This window comes from Bos grunniens, chromosome 3, assembly GCF_055505025.1.
Source record: "Bos grunniens cultivar Pamir isolate PY7600 chromosome 3, Bosgru_T2T1.0, whole genome shotgun sequence".
Lineage (NCBI taxonomy): Eukaryota > Metazoa > Chordata > Mammalia > Artiodactyla > Bovidae > Bos > Bos grunniens.
This window is the reverse complement of record NC_141167.1, coordinates 64,897,956-64,917,283: the sequence shown is the minus strand read 5'-3', so window position 1 is coordinate 64,917,283 and position 19,328 is coordinate 64,897,956. Positions and strand designations below refer to the sequence as shown.

General features: G+C 42.6%; 1 long non-coding RNA gene across 2 annotated transcripts; it reads right to left on the bottom strand.

The window, feature by feature from the left end:
• Window positions 1–1,230: 1,230 nt before the first annotated feature.
• LOC147375739 (uncharacterized) lies at window positions 1,231–18,987 on the bottom strand. 2 transcript variants are annotated; one of them, XR_015160406.1, is made up of 5 exons: window positions 18,856–18,987; window positions 14,537–14,622; window positions 4,047–4,119; window positions 2,450–2,613; window positions 1,231–2,250 (listed from the first exon to the last, which is right to left on the bottom strand). It is a non-coding gene; the product is annotated as an uncharacterized LOC147375739 (long non-coding RNA). The 2 variants fall into 2 exon arrangements; XR_015160407.1 differs by having other exon boundaries at window positions 2,450–2,608.
• Between the last annotated feature and the right edge of the window lie 341 nt (window positions 18,988–19,328).

Here is a 19,328-nt window from a genome sequence, read left to right as displayed (position 1 = left end):
GCATACCTGAACAAGGAGAAATTACATGTTTTTGAATGTGACTCCAAAGATGAGTCCATGAGTGACTTCTTACCAGAAGGGAATCTAATGGGGTCATTCTGCTTAGTGGCTTAGCCACCTCCAATGGGTGAGGCAGAAATAGAACATGGTCACAAGTCATGAGAGTGGAGCAGCACCTGACCAGGCTTCAGGCTAGAAATCAGACAGTTATCTTTGTGGATATCTGTGGTTCACTGAGGAACCATTCCAAGGACTCCAAGAGAGCCAGATAGGATGTACGTTAACTCATTAATTAAAAGCTCAGAAGGAATCACAAGGTATTTGAGGTAGGAGCCGATTAGGCTTAGGGTGTCTCCTGTTACATAAAAGGTTGTAATGAGCCAGCTTCCTCCGCTTTACCTCCCTCCCTAGCATCTCTTAAAGATATGAGGGTTCAGCTTGCATGACTCAGAAGAACTGGGTTTCATAAACAACAGGACACCAGAGTCATGCTTAACCCTTGAGCATGCCACTGGGTCTCATGATGTTCCAGAGTCTGACTATGGGTTTATGATAGAAAAAAAAAGAACCAAGAAACTGGAGAGGGAAGAGCTGCAGGGGTGAGTGAGTGTGCAGAGAATCAGGCTCCCCTTGGATCCTGGCTATGCTGAGGATAGTGCCCGGTGGAAAATTCTGGCCCCCCGTGTAATGGCCCCATAGCTCAGCTGGACAAACTCGCTAATCTGGCAACTGTCACTTTATTTAGTGATCCAGACAACATGATTGAGTTTATTGACAGTGGCCTGGACTCCAGGAGTCACATGGGTGACGTAGGCCTGGGCAGGAAGCACGCCTCCTACCCTCCCCACGGGCACTGCAATGCAAGTTTCAAGGCCCTTTCCCCAGAGCTGAGGGGATTTGTATTCACTTCTGTTAACATATTTACAGAAAGGTATTTGGGGAAAACTTTCACATGTGCAAAGCAGCATTCTGATAAGGCGTGCAGAGGCCCACAGAGTCCCGGGGCTGAAGGTCACAGGAAGAAAGCAAAACCAGTAAATTCGGGGATGTTTTGTCCTGAACTTGTAAATCCAAACAATCTCCCAGTTATGAAATGGAAAGTTTGTGGGGAAAAACAAATGCTTTGGTTATTACAGTGTTACTACATTCATAAAATATATTTCATTGAGGGGGGAGTTTACACAGGGGGTAATGAGATTTTTGCTTTATAAATTATTTATAACCACTTAATCCAGGTACTGTGGGTTATTTTTTTATTCCTTCGTTTTCACAGCTACACAACACTTCAGTATTTCTAATTTATTTCTGCTTACAATACAGATGTTCTCAATTGTGTTTCTAACTACATTTCAACCGTTATGATCGCATTTATTTGTTTGTGTCAGCACACAAGCAAGGGTTGAATGTGCACTACACAATAGTGAGGCTTCGAGAAGCCTGTAAGAGGCCTCTTGTGCTTTAGTTATCAACAAATTAAAGCAGCTTGGCAGCACTATCTTTGTCATCGGTGGTTTTAATCTCCAGATAATTCCCCCGCAGTTGGGTAAGCAGGACGACAGCCCTCTCTTAGTGCAGAAAGGTTGCACGCCTTAAAACAGCACTTTTCACGATGACCATTTGGGAGGAACATTTGGAGAACATTTGGGTTATGTCCTCTAACTGAATTTCCAAGCTGTTGGTAACAGGCTAAAGAAAACGCAGTCTGTACTGAATCCTAAGAAAGCAAGAGTGTAAGAGCCTTGAAGGTCATGTGTAAATATTGACATTTTAATTTTTTTTAGCAAACCCAAGTGGAGCCCTCCAGTTGCTTATCTTGCCGTAAAAACCCACCCATCTGCACTGCCCTACAGAGTGTGGGGAGAAAATCTGATCTGAGCAGCCATGGGTACTCCTCCTGCCTTTGCTAACAAGGATGAGTTTTGTTTGTGCAAAACCTGAGTCAGAGGGGCGTTCCTCCCTTCTCGTCTCCACCACAGACCGATGCACCTGATTAGATAACAGAAATCTGTGGGCTGAATGTTCGTGTAGTGACAGGAAAGCCAAGAGGCAAAAGTACGCAGGGAAGAGAACCTCTCACTTACTCACAGAGGCAAGTCAGGGGTCCAAAACCGAAGTTATTCGGGGAACCGATAACTGGTTAATTTGGCCAGAACACTCTCCTGTGTGTCCTCAGGAGCAGTGGGAGGAATAAATGCCAGCATGTCTTCAGGGTCTCTATCCTTCTCACAATCCAGGACACTGCCTGCAGAGCTTAATTCAAGCAGAGGAGAATTCTGAAGGTGAAGTACAAGTGACAGCCTGATCTTCCCACCAAAAACGGTGGTTAGTAACCCCACGCACTTAGCGAGTTCACCAAGATGCTTCAGTGTTACCTGATGAAGGCATTTCTTTCCTAATCCAGAGCCAAGAGCCCACTTACATAGAACAGCCTGGCAGTTTGATGACTCACCAGAAACTCCTGTCTCCCCACAGTGAGGTCACTAGAATCATTTCCCTCCTGAGAAATGGTGAATGCAAATACAGGTCCAACAGATTCCAGGAGCCAGGAGCCAGTGAGTGAAACACGGAGGAATCAGGGACATCTCAAGTGGTCGTTGGCCTAAAAGGTCTTTTCTAAGTGAAAAGAAGAAAATCGAATGCAGGAACAAAATGATCTTTGATGCTTCATAACTCAAGCTCAAACTTACAAAACGGGGAATGTGATATTAAAGCCCAACTCTCTTTTCTGTCCTCTGTGTTTGAGCTTTGAAGGGAACTCCTCAAATATTCTAGCCTCTGTGCCCAAATCAATGTCATGATTTACAAGTCATGCTAGAGCTGAAATGTTAACCACCCTTCCTAAGTCTAGTCTTGCTGAGTCCTGGCCAGTACAATTACTGAAATAGTGCAATAAAGTGCTCTCAAAGATATGTTGCTTGTTTTGTTTGTAAGCAGTACTTAGTGGGCACTTTCATATGTGCTAAGTTGCTCCATTTGTGTCCAACTCTGTGTGACTATGTACTGTAGCTGCCATGGAATTCTCCAGGTAAGAATATGGGAGTGGGCTGCCATGCCCTTCTCCAGGGGATCTTCCCAACCCAGGGATTGAACTCGTGTCTCTTACAGCTCCTGCACTGGCAAGGATCTTCACCACTAGCACCACCTGGGAAGCTCGAGTGGGCAGTTGGCCCCGTTCAAAGTTTCCAAGTGGGCAAAAAAATGTCAGCTGGCCCCTTCTTCTTCTCTCTGTGCTTTCCCTTCACCTACTTAGCAAACCTTTCCTTCTTTCCCAATGATGAAATTGCAAGTTTCTTCTAGCTCAACTAGTTCCTTTTAGTCACTGGAAAGCAAAACTAATCACTACCTTAATGTATTTGCTTGCATATGGTAGTTTTGTATTTTGCACAAACCAAAATAATTTTCAATTTGAGTGAAGCAAAGAAAAACAAAGGAATGACTCTTTGGAGGTGGAGTGTCAGAGACATGGATAAAATATAACTTGGGGCAGCAAAGTATACTTTCAGCATCCTTAAATCAGAGGAACCAGTCAAGTCAGTATCCACAATGCAGACCTGGCAAATTTCAGGACAGGCTCCCCTCTACAGTCCCACTGTGATGTTTTAAGCGTCCTTTATAGACAGCTCTACCAACCTACCTTGCAATCCCTGGTAGCTCAGACGGTAAAGCGTCTGCCTACAATGCCGGAGACCCAGGTTCGATCCCTGGGTCAGGAAGATCCACTGGAGAAGGAAATGGCAACCCACTCCAGTATTCTTGCCTGGAAAATCCCATGGACTGAGGAGCCTGTTAGGCTACAGTCCATGAGTTCACAAAGAGTCAGACACTACTGAGGGACTTCACTTTCACTTTCACCAACCTACTCAGAACTTAATATTCCTAAATACCTGAACTAAAGTAACAGAGTCTAGCTATTCTGGTTATTTTCAAGACCCTACTGGACACTGGTTTGAAACAATCCAGAAATGAATAAAGAGCACATTGGAGTTTCTTTGAAACAGCTAAGTCAGAGTAGCACAATTCATTGTTTTTATACAGAAGTTGATTACCTGGTTAGCCCTGATTTGTTTCAGTCTAAAGTGATGCCTTCTTTCCGATTTGGTCTATTCTGCATACTTGAACCTGCAGAGGTGGGAGGGGAGACAAAGAAGACATGTTTCATTTGAGCTTGTGAAAATAATGGCTCTTATCAAGTTCAATGTCATAAGTTTTCTTCCACAAGAAGGAAGAGTATACTTCCCGGTGATCGATAGTTCTTTATTACATAGAAATGGTTCCTAATTCTCAGCAGATAGAGCACTTGAGGTAACAGGAGTATTCTCCCAAGTCACAAAGAATAATGTAATGGTCAATATGATTGACTGTTGAAAGCTTTCATAGCTTGTTTCAAACTGAGATCCTGAAATATGGAAAAAGAACAGTGCCGGCTGGCCAAGGGAACCCATTGCTGGGAAAAGGAACATAAACATCCCCAAAGGCCATCAGACAATGATCATTTCCAACATTAGTCTGAAAGTGATAAGCTAATAAGAATAGGAAACTTAGGCTATATATACTGGATTCATAAAACATCCTTCCAAAAAAGGGGAAGTTTTTAATTTTCCATGAAGTTTGAAATCTACAATGGTCTGGCATTATTTCCACTTATGTTCAGGAAATTCATTTTTACTTTCATCTGGATTAGTGTATGTCAATCCATGGGCACATCAGAAGCACGTGGGAGTTATGTGGGGCTTGGGGTTTTGTTTATTTGTTTGTCTTCATAAAATATTTTAGTATCTCACTATGAAACGACACTGAAATTGAATTTCATAGGCTGTGTCAAAGAAACGTGTACTTTGAAAAATTCCTCAAGTAGCTTCTGAGAATGAACCCCTAATTCAATGACTTTGAATGTTGTGATGAAAATCATTCCGATTTAAAAACCACACCTTCTTAATCTGGTGCTTGGGGGCAAGGAAAGAAGAGAGTCTTTAAACACTAAAGACAATTTTGACAAAAGTGGGCACAAGGTTAAGGAATTTAGAACCCAATATAAAAGAAGCAAAGGACCCTTTCTTCCCTTGTCTTCTCTCACTGTCCTCTCACAATTCTTCTCTCAGTAACTACTCTGCAGGGTTTTACCCCATGGTTCTCTTACACTCTCTCCTTACACATTTCTCTAGATGATCTAACCTATCTCCTTGGCTCCAGCTCCATATATATTTAACTCCTGTCTTAGTCTGCTCAGGTTGCCACAAGATACCATAGACTGGGTGACTTAAAAAACATTTATTTTCTCACAGTCCTGGAGGTTAGAAGTCTTAGCCAAGATGCTGGCAGGTTTCTTCTGGGGCCCATCTCCTTGGCTTATACATGGCCATCTTCTCCCTGGACCTTCACCTGGTCTCTTTTCTGTGTCTTTCTAGGTCTTGCTATCCTAATTTTTTCTATCAAGACATCAGCTATATTGGAATAGGTTCTATCCTAATCACCTCCTTTTAATTTATTACCTCTTTCAAGACGTCATCTAAAAGTGCAGTCACATTCCGAAGTGTTAGGCTGTTCAGTCGCTAAGTCGTGTCCGACTCTTTGCATCCCCAAGGACTGCAGCACGCCAGGCTTCTCCATCCATCACCATCTCTCGGGTCAGGACATCAGTGTGTGAACTTTAGGGACACGCAATTCAGCCCTAACAACTCTGAATCATCTGACTCTGGACCTACATGATGACTGGCTCCTGTGTTTGAAAAACTCTCACATGAAAACAAGGGACAAGACGTCTCTACTAAGAGATCCAAACAAGGACCAGAGTGCGGAAGTTAAAGTGTGAAAGTCTCAGCCCAACATAAAGAATTGTGTGACAATGAGAGGAATCTAGTTCTTAGGGGCTGCAGGCCCTAACAGTGTGTCTCCATTACCAGAAGGTCACGGCAGAAGCTGGCTGGACTCCCTACTGCTTCTGTCTTCAGGGATATCTAGCAGGAGCCTAGAAGATATCTTTTCCTTCTTTAATTTGATGACTTTAATGAAGGAATTAAATCAAGATGATCAAAATAAAGCAATGTGCATGCTAAGTCACAAAGTCGTGTCTTTGTGATCCTACGGACTGTAGCCCACCAGACTCCTGTGTCCATGGGATTTTCCAGGAAAGAATACTGGAGTGGGTTGCCATGCCCCCCTCCAAGGGATCTTCCAAACCCAGGGATTGAACCCTTGTCTCTTATGTCTTCTGCATTGGCAGGCAAGTTCTTTACCACTAGCGCCACCTCAAAGTGAAAGTCAAAGTCAAAGTGAAATCGCTCAGTCGTGTCCAACTCTTTGCGACTCCCTGGACTGTAGCCCACCAGGCTTTTCCATCCATGGGATTCTCCGGGCAAGAATACGGGAGTGGGTTGTCATTTCCTTCTCCAGGGGATCTTCCCGACCCAGGGATCAAACCCAGGTCTCCCACATTGCAGGCAGACGCTTTAACCTCTGAACCACCAGGGAAGCCCCAAATAAAGCCATGGAAACGTCTAAAAAACCTGTGACTAGATGTGTCTGTAAGTACAGCATAATCAGATACGAGGAGAAAGGTTTTTGGAATTGTTAATTCATGACTTCCCTGGGGTAATATAATGGCAAATTATGTAAGGGTGAGAGCTGTTTCAAACATAGTGAGGCCTCAGGTGACACTGACGGGGAAGGCTAGACCAACTCAGAAACGTCTTTCCCGAGACAAAATGATCATTCAACAAGTGGATGTCCATGGCAATTAAATGCAGCTTTCCCCCACCAAAATTACAAACATCAGAAACTGAGTGGTCTGACACAACCTCTTTGTTCTCAGCATCAGCTTACAATGTATGCGCACCAAAGCCACTCAGGAGGCCATCGTATGGCATGTGTCAGCATCCAAGGGCCAGTTGTGGGAAGACCCTGACTCCAGGTCCCATTCTTCCATAGACGACTCTGCTGACCTATGGTAGGGCCTTGTCTTCTCAATTTATTTTTTTTCTTTTATTATGATTTTTTTAATTGGAGGATAATTGCCTTACAATGCTGTGTTAGTTTCTGTAGTACAGCAATGTTAATCAGCTGTGTGTATACATATATCCCCTCCCTCCTGAGCCTCCCTGCCACTAGCACCATTCCACCACACTAGATCATCACAGAGCACCAAGCTGAGCATCCTGTGCTTTACAGCGGGTTCCCGCAAGCTATCTCTTTTACACATGGTAGTGCATATATGGGAGAAGGCAATGGCAATCCACTCCAGTACTCTTGCCTGGAAAATCCCATGGATGCAGGAGCCTGGTAGGCTGCAGTCCATGGGATCGCTAAGAGTCGGACACGACTGAGCGAATTTACTTTCACTTTACACTTTCATGCATTGGAAAAGGAAATGGCAACCCACTCCAGTGTTCTTGCCTGGAGAATTCCAGGGACAGGGGAACCTGGTGGTCTGCCATCTCTAGGGTAGCACAGGGTCGGACACGACTTAGCAGCAGCAGTGTATATCAGATCAGATCAGTCGCTCAGTCATGTCCGACTCTTTGCGACCCCATGAATCGCAGCACGCCAGGCCTCCCTGTCCATCACCAACTCCTGGAGTTCACTCAGACTCATGTCCATCAAGTCAGTGATGCCATCCAGCCATCTCATCAGCTGGCATCCCCTTCTCCTCCTGCCCTCAATCCCTCCCAGCATCAGAGTCTTCCAATGAGTCAACTCTTCGCATGAGGTGGCCAAAGTACTGGAGTTTCAGCTTTACCATCATTCCTTCCAAAGAAATCCCAGGACTGATCTCCTTCAGAATGGACTGGTTGGATCTCCTTGCAGTCCAAGGGACTCTCAAGAGTCTTCTCCAACACCACAGTTCAAAAGCATCAATTCTTCGGCGCTCAGCCTTCTTCACAGTCCAACTCTCACATCCATACATGGCCACAGGAAAAACCATAGCCTTGACTAGACGGACCTTTGTTGGCAAAGTAATGTCTCTGCTTTTCAATATGCTATCTAGGTTGGTCATAACTTTCCTTCCAAGGAGTGAGCGTCTTTTAATTTCATGACTGCAGTCACCATCTGCAGTGATTTTGGAGCCCAGAAAAATAAAGTCTGACACTGTTTCCACTGTCTCCCCATCTATTTCCCATGAAGTGGTGGGACCGGATGCCATGATCTTCGTTTTCTGAATGTTGAGCTTTAAGCCAACTTTTTCACTCTCCACTTTCACTTTCATCAAGAGGCTTTTGAGTTCCTCTTCACTTTCTGCCATAAGGGTGGTGTCATCTGCATATCTGAGGTTATTGATATTTCTCCCGGCCATCTTGATTCCAGCTTGTGCTTCTTCCAGTCCAGCATTTCTCATGATGTACTCTGCATGTAAGTTAAATAAACAGGGTGACAATATACAGCCTTGATGAATTCCTTTTCCTATTTGGAACCAGTCTGTTGTTCCATGTCCAGTTCTAACTGTTGCTTCGTGACCTGCATACAAATTTCTCAAGAGGCAGATCAGGTGTTCTGGTATTCCCATCTCTTTCAGAATTTTCCACAGTTTATTGTGATCCACACAGTCAAAGGCTTTGGCATAGTCAATAAAGCAGAAATAGATGTTTTTCTGGAACTCTCTTGCTTTTTCCATGATCCAGCGGATATTGGCAATTTGATCTCTGGTTCCTCTGCCTTTTCAAAAACCAGCTTGAACATCAGGAAGTTCACGGTTCAGATATTGCTGAAGCCTGGCTTGGAGAATTTTGAGCATTACTTTACTAGCGTGTGAGATGAGTACAATTGTGTGGCAGTTTGAGCATTCTTTGGCATTGCCTTTCTTTGGGATTGGAATGAAAACTGACCTTTTCCAGTGCTGTGGCCACTGCTGAGTTTTCCAAATTTGCTGGCATATTGAGTGCAGCACTTTCACAGCATCATCTTTCAGGATTTGGAATAGCTCAACTGAAATTCCGTCACCTCCACTAGCTTTGTTTGTAGTGATGCTTTCTAAGGCCCACTTGACTTCACATTCCAGGATGTCTGGCTCTAGGTGAGTGATCACACCATCATGATTATCTGGGTCGTGAAGATCTTTTTTGTACAGTTCTTCTGTGTATTCTTGCCATCTCTTCTTAATATCTTCTGCTTCTGTTCAGATCAGATTAAATCAGTCGCTCAGTCGTGTCCGACTCTTTGTGACCCCATGAATCGCAGCATGCCAGGCCTCTCTGTCCATCACCAACTCCTGGAGTTCACTCAGACTCATGTCCATCGAGTCAGTGATACCATCCAGCCATCTCATCCTCTGGCATCCCCTTCTCCTCCTGCCCTCAATCCCTCCCAGCATCAGAGTCTTTTCCAATGAGTCAACTCTTCACATGAGGTGGCCAAAGTACTGGAGTTTCAGCTTTAGCATCATTCCTTCCAAAGAAATCCCAGGACTGATCTCCTTCAGAATGGACTGGTTGGATCTCCTTGCAGTCCAAGGGACTCTCAAGAGTCTTCTCCAACACCACAGTTCAAAAGCATCAATTCTTCAGTGCTCAGCCTTCTTCACAGTCCAACTCTCACATCCATACATGACCACAGGAAAAACCATAACCTTGACTAGAGGAACCTTTGTTGGCAAAGTAATGTCTCTGCTTTTCAATATGCTATCTAGGTTGGTCATAACTTTCCTTCCAAGGAGTAAGCGTCTTTTAATTTCATGGCTGCAGTCACCATCTGCAGTGATTTTGGAGCCCAGAAAAATAAAGTCTGACACTGTTTCCACTGTCTCCCCATCTATTTACCATGAAGTGATGGGACTAGATGCCATGATCTTCGTTTTCTGAATGTTGAGCTTTAAGCCAACTTTTTCACTCTCCACTTTCACTTTCATCAAGAGGCTTTTGAGTTCCTCTTCACTTTCTGCCATAAGGGTGGTATCATCTGGATATCTGAGGTTATTGATATTTCTCCCGGCAATCTTGATTTTGGCTTGTGCTTCTTCCACTCCAGCGTTTCTCATGATGTACTCTGCATATAAGTTAAATAAACAGGGTGACAATATACAGCCTTGATGAACTCCTTTTCCTATTGGAACCAGTCTGTTGTTTCATGCCCAGTTCTAACTGTTGCTTCTGTTAGGTCCATACCATTTCTGTCCTTTATTGAGCTCATCTTTGCATGAAATGTTCCTTTGGTATCTCTGATTTTCTTGAAGAGATCCCTAGTCTTTCCCATTCTGTTGTTTTCCTCTATTTCTTTGCATTGATCGCTGAGGAAGGCTTTCTTATCTCTTCTTGCTATTCTTTGGAACTCTGCATTCAGATGTTTATATCTTTCCTTTTCTCCTTTGCATTTCACTTCTCTTCTTTTCACAGCTATTTGTAAGGCCTGCCCAGACAGCCATTTTGCTTTTTTGCATTTCTTTTCCATGGGGATGGTCTTGATCCCTGTCTCCTGAACAATGTCACGAACCTCATTCCATAGTTCATCAGGCACTCTATCTATCAGATCTAGGCCCTTAAATCTATCTCTCACTTCCACTGTATAATCAAAAGGGATTTGATTTAGGTCATACCTGAATGGTCTAGTGGTTTTCCCTACTTTCTTCAATTTAAGTCTGAATTTGGCAATAAGGAGTTCATGGTCTGAGCCACAGTCAGCTCCTGGTCTTGTTTTTGCTGACTGTATAGAGCTTCTCCATCTTTGGCTGCAAAGAATATAATCAATCTGATTTCGGTGTTGACCATCTGGTGATGTCCATGTATAGACTCTTCTTTTGTGTTGTTGGAAAAGGGTGTTTGCTATTACCAGTGCATTTTCTTGGCAAAACTCTATTAGTCTTTGCCCTGCTTCATTCCGTATTCCAAGGCCAAATTTGCCTGTTACTCCAGGTGTTTCTTGACTTCCTACTTTTGCATTCCAGTCCCCTATAATGAAAAGGACATCTTTTTTGGGTGTTAGTTCTAAAAGGTCTTGTAGGTCTTCATAGAACTGTTCAACTTCAGCTTCTTCAGCGTTACTGGGTGGGGCATAGACTAGGATTACTGTGATATTGAATGGTTTGCCTTGGAAACGAACAGAGATCATTCTGTCGTTTTTGAGATTGCATCCAAGTACTGCATTTCGGATTCTTTTGTTGACCATGATGGCTACTCCATTTCTTCTGAGGGATTCCTGCCCGCAGTAGTAGATATAATGGTCATCTGAGTTAAATTCACCCATTCCAGTCCATTTTAGTTCGCTGATTCCTGGAATGTAGACGTTTACTCTTGCCATCTCTTGTTTGACCACTTCCAATTTGCCTTGATTCATGGACCTGACATTCCAGGTTCCTATGCAATATTGCTCTTTACAGCATCAGACCTTGCTTCTATCACCAGTCACATCCACAGCTGGGTATCCTTTTTGCTTTGGCTCCATCCCTTCATTCTTTCTGGAGTTATTTCTCCACTGATCTCCAGTAGCATATTGGGCACCTACTGACCTGGGGAGTTTCTCTTTCGGTATCCTATCATTTTGCCTTTTCATACTGTTCATGGGGTTCTCAAGGCAAGAATACTGAAGTGGTTTGCCATTCCCTTCTCCAGTGGACCACATTCTGTCAAATCTCTCCACCATGACCCGCCCGTCTTGGGTTGCCCCATGGGCATGGCTTAGTTTCATTGAGTTAGACAAGGCTGTGGTCCTAGTGTGATTAGATTGACTAGTTTTCTGTGAGTATGGTTTCAGTGTGTTTGCCCTCTGATGCCCTCTTGCAACACCTACCGTCTTACTTGGGTTTCTCTTACCTTGGGCGTGGGGTATCTCTTCACGGCTGCTCCAGCAAAGGGCAGCCATTGCTCCTTACCTTGGATGACGGGTATCTCCTCACGGCCGCCCTTCCTGACCTTCAAAGTGGGATAGCTCCTCTAGGCCATCCTGCACCCACACAGCCGCAACTCCTTGGACATGGGATTGGTCCTCCCGGCCACCACCCCTGGCTTCGGTCGTGGGGTTGCTCCTCCCCACTGCCGCCCTTGGCCTCGGGTTTAGGGGCGTGGGGTAGCTCGTCCTGGCCACCGCCCCTGACCTCAGATGCGGGGTAACTCCTCAGTGTATATATGTCAATCCTATTCCCTCAATTCATCCCATCTTTTCCTTTCCCCTACCCCATGTCCACAAGTCTCTTCTCTAGAAAAATGATACAGATGAACCTATTTGCAGGATAGGAGTAGAGAGCCATCCTCAATTTCTTAATCTGTAAAACAGGAGTAACAGTACCTAGCTTCACATCAAGTTGTGAGAATTGATGAGATTATGTAACTTATGAATTCATGCAATTTAATTGAACTTAACTGTGAATTGTAGATTATTCAACTATATAGTATTAGAGCTATTTCCCTCCCAAAATATTATTGACATTATGCTTTTCTTGTTGCCCAAGATCACTGCCTATGCGTGTGTGCATGTGAAGTCACTTCAGTCATGTCCAAATCTTTGCAATCCTATAGACTATAGCCCACCAGCCTCCTCTGTCCAAGGGATTCTCCAGGCAAGAATAGCGGAGTGGGTTGCCACTGCCTCCTCCAGGCGATCTTCCCAACTCAGGGATCAAACCAATATCTCTTTATGTCTCCTGCATTGGCAGGTGTGTTCTTTACCACTACCGCCACCTGGAAATCCCATCACTGCCTATACTGTGTGCTATAAATGCAGGTCATCTCCTTCTTAGATGGACCATGAAAGGTTTCTAGGGACTCTGACAGTACAACTCATTCAGAAAGATGCAGAAGATGTCCTAGACCCAGTGAGGAAAATAATCCAGGAGAGGCATTCCTATCCCAAGAAACTATAAAGAGATAATCAAAACCAAAAGCTGAAAAATGTGCAAAAATGAAGAAATTCCATACATCAGAGCAACAAGAGATCTTGTGAATCTTTTCATAGATGATAATTCCAAACCTTACTCAGGATTAAGCTCTAAGATGCTTATTAAAAATGCAGACTCTCCCTTCCTGGAAATCCTCCCTACTACCACCATCACTACCAACACTGACATTCTAGTGCAATAGGACAACACTTTGAAAACCACTTACCTGGAGTGAATTCAGACTTTCAAAAAAAAAAAACCCTCATGCTTCTTACAACACTATGAAGGCGTGAAGGCTTTGTAGTATTTACTAAATCTGGGTTCCATGAGAAGAATCTAGGGGTGACCTGGGGTTTCCTTAGCATTCCTCTTTAGTATCTCTACCTGCCCACCTCTAAAATATGCCACAGTAAGCATTCAAGTTAAGTAAAGATTTTGCGCTTGCCGGGCAAAGCAGTCTCAAAACAAGGCCCCTTTCCTTCTTTAAGATTGGCATCCTAAACACCTAAATCTAGAAATTCTCAATTTGCCAGCTGCACAGAAGGATGAGAGCTACGTGTATGACAGTGTCAAGTCCCATTGAGCTGTGCAAAGCTGTCATGTGTAAAGCAAAAAAATATATATAAGCAAAGCTGACTTGGCTTATAAGGGGCTCTTCCTGGCACATGTAGCTCAGGTGGAATGAAGGACCTGAGGAGATTCATCCAGTCTGCCCAACCCACCACCCATTTTCATTAGTTTACACATGAATAGGTGAAACAGCCAAAAAACAACTCTGGAATGTATCTGTGATGCAAAAGTCTACAAGCAATAAATGCTGGAGAAGATGTGGAGAAAAGGGAACCCTCTTACACTGTTGGTGGGAATGCAAACTAGTACAGCCACTATGGAGAACAGTGTGGAGATTCCTTAAAAAACTGGAAATAGAACTGCCATACAACCCAGCAATCCCACTGCTGGGCACACACACCGAGGAAACCAGAATTGAAAGAGACACGTGTACCCCAATGTTCATTGCAGCACTGTTTATAATAGCCAGGACATGGAAGCAACCTAGATGTCCATCAGCAGATGAATGGATAAGAAAGCAGTGGTACATATACACAATGGAATATTACTCAGCCATTAAAAAGAATACATTTGAATCAGTTCTAATGAGGTGGATGAAACTGGAGCCTATTATACAGAGTGAAGTAAGCCAGAAAGAAAAACACCAATACAGTATACTAACGCATATATATGGAATTTAGAAAGAGGGTAATGATAACCCTCTATGCGAGACAGCAAAAGAGACACAGATGTATAGAACAGTCTTTTGGACTCTGTGGGAGAGGGAGGAGGGGGGATGATCTGGGAGAATGGCGTTAAAACATGTATAATATCATATAAGAAACGAATCGCCAGTCCAAGTTCAATGCAGGATACGGAAGCTTGGGGCTGGTGCACTGGGATGACCCAGAGGGATGGTACGGGGATGGAGGTGAGGGGGGTTCAGAATGGGGAACATGTGTACGCCTGTGGCAGATTCATGTTGATGTATGGCAAAACCAATACAATATTGTAAAGTAAAAATATATATATAATAATAATAATAAAAATTATAAAAAAAAAAAGATCCTGAGGCTCTGAGTAAGAAACTGAGACACTTACAGGAGCTTTTGGAATTGTTTTTATACCCTGGTAATCATGATCACTGAGAAAGTAGTAGGGCCATTTTTTCTGCTCTTGACATACTGAACTCACCTGCTGTATCTCCAGATCATGCCCACTCAATTCTGTATCCACAGCCACATGCAGCCTTGGGGTTCCACCTTGACAGCCTGACCCACCTGAATCCAGGAAAATACTTGAATCAGTGAGGGATAACTAATAGTAGGTGACACGCTAAGACAAACTCTTGTATCTGGCACTATTTCTTTCTTTGCTAAGTATACTTATAATTTGATCAGTAGAATATGTGTAGCACTCTCTTTTATAATATTTTTATAGAAATCAATACAGTGTAACCAAATTGGTGTCAATAGGTTAGATTCCTTATTTGTCATTATTGAGAATTTTCATTTCTCCATTGAAAAACTGTTGGTTACGTCATGCCATTTGACTTCTGGTTCAAGTGCTTTCAAAGAAACTGATTTATAAAAATGCATCTTTGAAATCCTGCCAGTCTAAGAACTGGAAAGTCTAAGTCAAATCAGAATAGCAGACTGAAGTTGGTTAAGATGGGAAAGTAACAGGGTAACTAGAACAACGATATTAAGTACACATATATATGTTTACCAACAAAAGGCAGAAGGTCAAATGAAGCAGGCAGTAATAAAAAATGGGCAAGCACATTTTGATTTATCTTTTAAAAAGTATTCAGTGTCCCAATACTTTTCCCATTGAAACAAATACATTATTCAAAGGGAAAATGTGTATGTGGAACATTAAGACAAGACTCCTATTTCAATTTCTGAGCCTAGTAAGCCATCATTTGCATCATCTCTCCATTTAGGAAAGGTTTCACAGTGTAAGGTGCACTTTCACAAGCACTATTTATTCATCTAACCAACATTTTTTTTTTAGTTGCTCCTCTCTTGCATGTTAAAAAATCACTTTCCCCTTCTGATCTGGGGAAATTATTTTTTAACATGCAATTTTCCCCCTAGAATTCCCAAATCCTAGTAATGACAAAAAATAAAAATGACCACCAAGTTCCCCATATTTAGAGGATGCCATTTCACTACTTCTCACTCATTGTACTCGGTTGCTAGTCATTTGACAGTTTCATAGGATGTAAGGAGCACGTCTCCTAAGCCTCTAAAAGTTTCTAGGAATGCCCTAGGACCTATAGAACTCTTCTTTGTTTGCCATGTCCTGTAATTGGCTGGGCATTAGGTTTACAAATAAACCTTGAGTATATCGATTTTAAAAGAATTAAGGATCACCTATGTTGTGTCACAGAGAAGGCAATAGCACCCCACTCCAGTACTCTTGCCTGGAAAATCCCATGGATGGAGGAGCCTGGTAGGCTGCAGACCATGGGGTGGCTAAGAGTCGGACACGACTGAGTGACTTCACTTTCACTTTTCACTTTCATACATTGGAGAAGGAAATGGCAACCCACTCCAGTGTTCTTGCCTGGAGAATCCCAGGGATGGGGGAGCCTGGAGAGCTGCCGTCTATGGGGTCACACAGAGTCGGACACGACTGAAGTGACTTAGCATGGCATAGCATATGTTCTGTCATACACTGTAATAGAAATTACAAGAGAGAAGTAAAAGCAGGGCCCTGACCATAAGAGCTCAAAAGGGGAGAAATACATATAAAAAACTTAGTAAATATAAAGCAAGTGCTCTACAACCAAGGTAAGGGCAGTATCTGAGGGTGGATGTTTTTTAACCTAGTTTATCTGCCCAATTCTCTCACTGACATCCTCGACTTTCTATGCTGGTGAGAATGAGCATCTGAAACAGATAGCTGTCATATGTTTTAGGTACTATGATCTATTTTATTTAAATTCTTCAAAACGTTAGAATGTGTTGTGAAAATATGTCCTCTGAGCCCTTTTTGAATACAAGCCAGACTAATTTCACTTGGAAATCACATCAGATTAATCTTTTTATCTTGATAAGAGTATTGAATTAGTCTACTAGGTGGGTCTAGTGAATCTGGACTTGAGCAAGAATTCTGAGAGGGTCTCGAGATTTCCTGCTGGTCAAGTTGAAATGTAATTTGTACCAAATGATACCACAGTAAGATGGATTCATAATGGTTAAACTACAGCACCCTAACAGCATCCGTCAGCCTGAGGAGAGTTTCTAAGACATACCTTAGGCCTGTGCCCTAGCACTTAGCCAAACATGTTATGCAACAGTTTGCCTGAAGACATAAAAACTATGCTCTACTAAAACTCCAATGAATTTAAAAATAACAGAGTAGGGAAAAAAACTGGTACTGAGCCCGGTCCATAAATATATTTTTTAAAGTTTCAATAATAAATGAATGAATAAACAAATGGATTGCATAGATTTAAAAGAAGAACTAACATATAATAGATCACATGTAATGAAATAAATGTGAGGTCCTGCACCAGGGTCTAAAGTTACCAAAGTACAACAGCAAAGGAGAGGGTTTACTAGGCAGTTTGACTGGGGTAGCCATCCTCTCTCTCTCCACAAAAAAGATAAAACATAAACAAAAACATTTAATACTCTAATGGGTTATAACCAATTATAATTCAACAGAAGTAAGGAACCTAAGATGAAGAAGGTGGTCATCTGGTTTGTACTCTTGATATAAGCCCATATCTGGAGCATTTTGTTCAATTCTGAATGCTACACACTGAATAAGTTAAAGAAAAATTGAATGGTGAGTAAGCTAAATAGGATATCATATGAGAAATAATAATATGGGTTTATCATCATAATCATAAAAGGAACTAGGTGACAAGCACTTCACATGAATTTTCTTGTTAGATCCTCACAACATTTTGCCTGTGAAGCAAATATCAGTATTATCCCCCTTACAAATAAGAAAAGGCTGAGAGAGGCCAGGCAGTTTGCCCAAACTCAGGTAATAGATGAAGGCAGCCTTGAGTCTCAACAAGGTTTCTCTGATTCTAGAGTCTACATACTTAAGAAGAGGAGACAAAAATGGGAAAGACTATTGCGTGGACACAAAATTAGAGCCTATTCATACTAGCTTCAAGAAAGAGCACTGGAACCAAAGCATGGAAACTACTAGGAAAACTGGCCTCAATGTATGAAAAAATGTATAATAGTTCTTTTAGGTGTCTCTACAGATTCCCTCCCATGGTTTTCCACACCATTTCAGGTCAAATTGACCATTTCCTTGAACGAGGGCAATTATATTAATTGCAAAGAGTTTTCTGTTTTCTGTGTAAGACTCATAGTTCAGATTTTTAAGGTGGTATATTACTGTTGGCCACTTTTCTATATGTGTCTATATTTCTGTTCCTCTTAACTACTGCACAGATCTGAGTAATGCGAGGATCCAAGATGTGTTGTTTTGACTTTATAAAATATACTAGTTATAGTTGCCCTTGAAAGCTGAGAATTGTGCTCTCCTTCAGTGCTACCTTGAAGCCACCGTGGGAGATATACAAGTCACCCTTGGTTTTGAAAAGAAGCAATCCATTTCCAAGTTGCAATCTACTTGAAATAATCTCCCCAATTACATGGAAGTAATTTACTCTATATTTACTTTCTGCTTTGGACTATCAAATATCTCCTCCTCTCACCCCCAGGGGCAGCAGCTGGGATTAAAAGTTCCACTACCCTCCCTGCTGGGGCTTTATTATTTAACTCTTTCATGCCCATTTAAGAGCAGACAAGGTTTGCACCAGATGATGACTGAAGTCCCCTTTAGCCTAAGACATAATATTGCAATATTAACCTAACTTATTTTAGATCCAACCTATTTCCAAAGCTGTTTATTGTTTTTAGTACAAATTCTTTCTCCAGCACAAAGGCTGACCTATATAAAGCTAAGCAGTTGAAAACTAAAACATTTAATCAAGTGTCAAACCCACCTATGCAATACCAAACAGATAAATGCATATATTGTTTGCTCCAAGGTCAGGCAAAACTCAAGTGACACTAAGCCCAGTCACCCCTCTCAGCCGGGTAAAGTCTCACTTTCCATCCTACCCATGGAGGCCTCCAAAACTCAGAGGAGAGGGCATTTTTTATTGCTAATTCTCTGTCCTGGGTGTAGCCCTGCGAATCTCTGGGCTTCTTCCTGTTCTAGCACCTATGGTGAGGAAGAAAAATCCTTTTCAAATCGATCTTGGCCTCTCACAGCCCAGAACCATGGGTGAGCCTGACTCCTGGTTTGTTTTTAATAGTGGACTTAATTTCATAGAGCTGGTTCAGGTTTACAGAAAACCTGAGCAGAAAGAACAAACGGTTCCCATGTCTCTATCCCACACCTTCCCCAGTTATGACCCCTGGCCTTGACTATGACTTATGATGAACAGTCCAGGTTTGGAGTTCTGGCTCCCTGCCCTTCAGATGATAGAGCATGTGCTCAAGCCCACCCCTGTTTTAAATTGAACTCACTTGCTCTGGAGGCTTCCATCAGCTGCTAGGACCATCCTGAACTGAGTTCTTCAAGAACACAAACCCGGCCCAGAGGCAACCACTGCTAAAAACAAGCCAGACAGCAGGCAGGAGGCAGGAATGGGCTCTGGCAAGAGCCCAAGGACAGCAAGTTTCAACAGGGTATTTTTTGAAGAGATTGTTGGCGACATTATCTTATTAAGTTACAGGAAGATCATCCTTCCATGAGTAAAGTCTATATGAAAAACAATCCAGCAAACATCACGGTGCCGTTATCTGTGAGAGTTGCCCCTGCAAATCTCTGACCAGGGCTGCTGTGCTAGGATGAACCTCTCCCCAGGTCTGGCCCTCTTTCTGCACTAGCTTTTAATTGTTAATGAATTAAACTTTCTGAGGAGATAAGAATAATGTTGTTTTGTTTGCACACAGGCTGCATGACTAACAAGGACAATATAAATAAACCCATTCCCAGC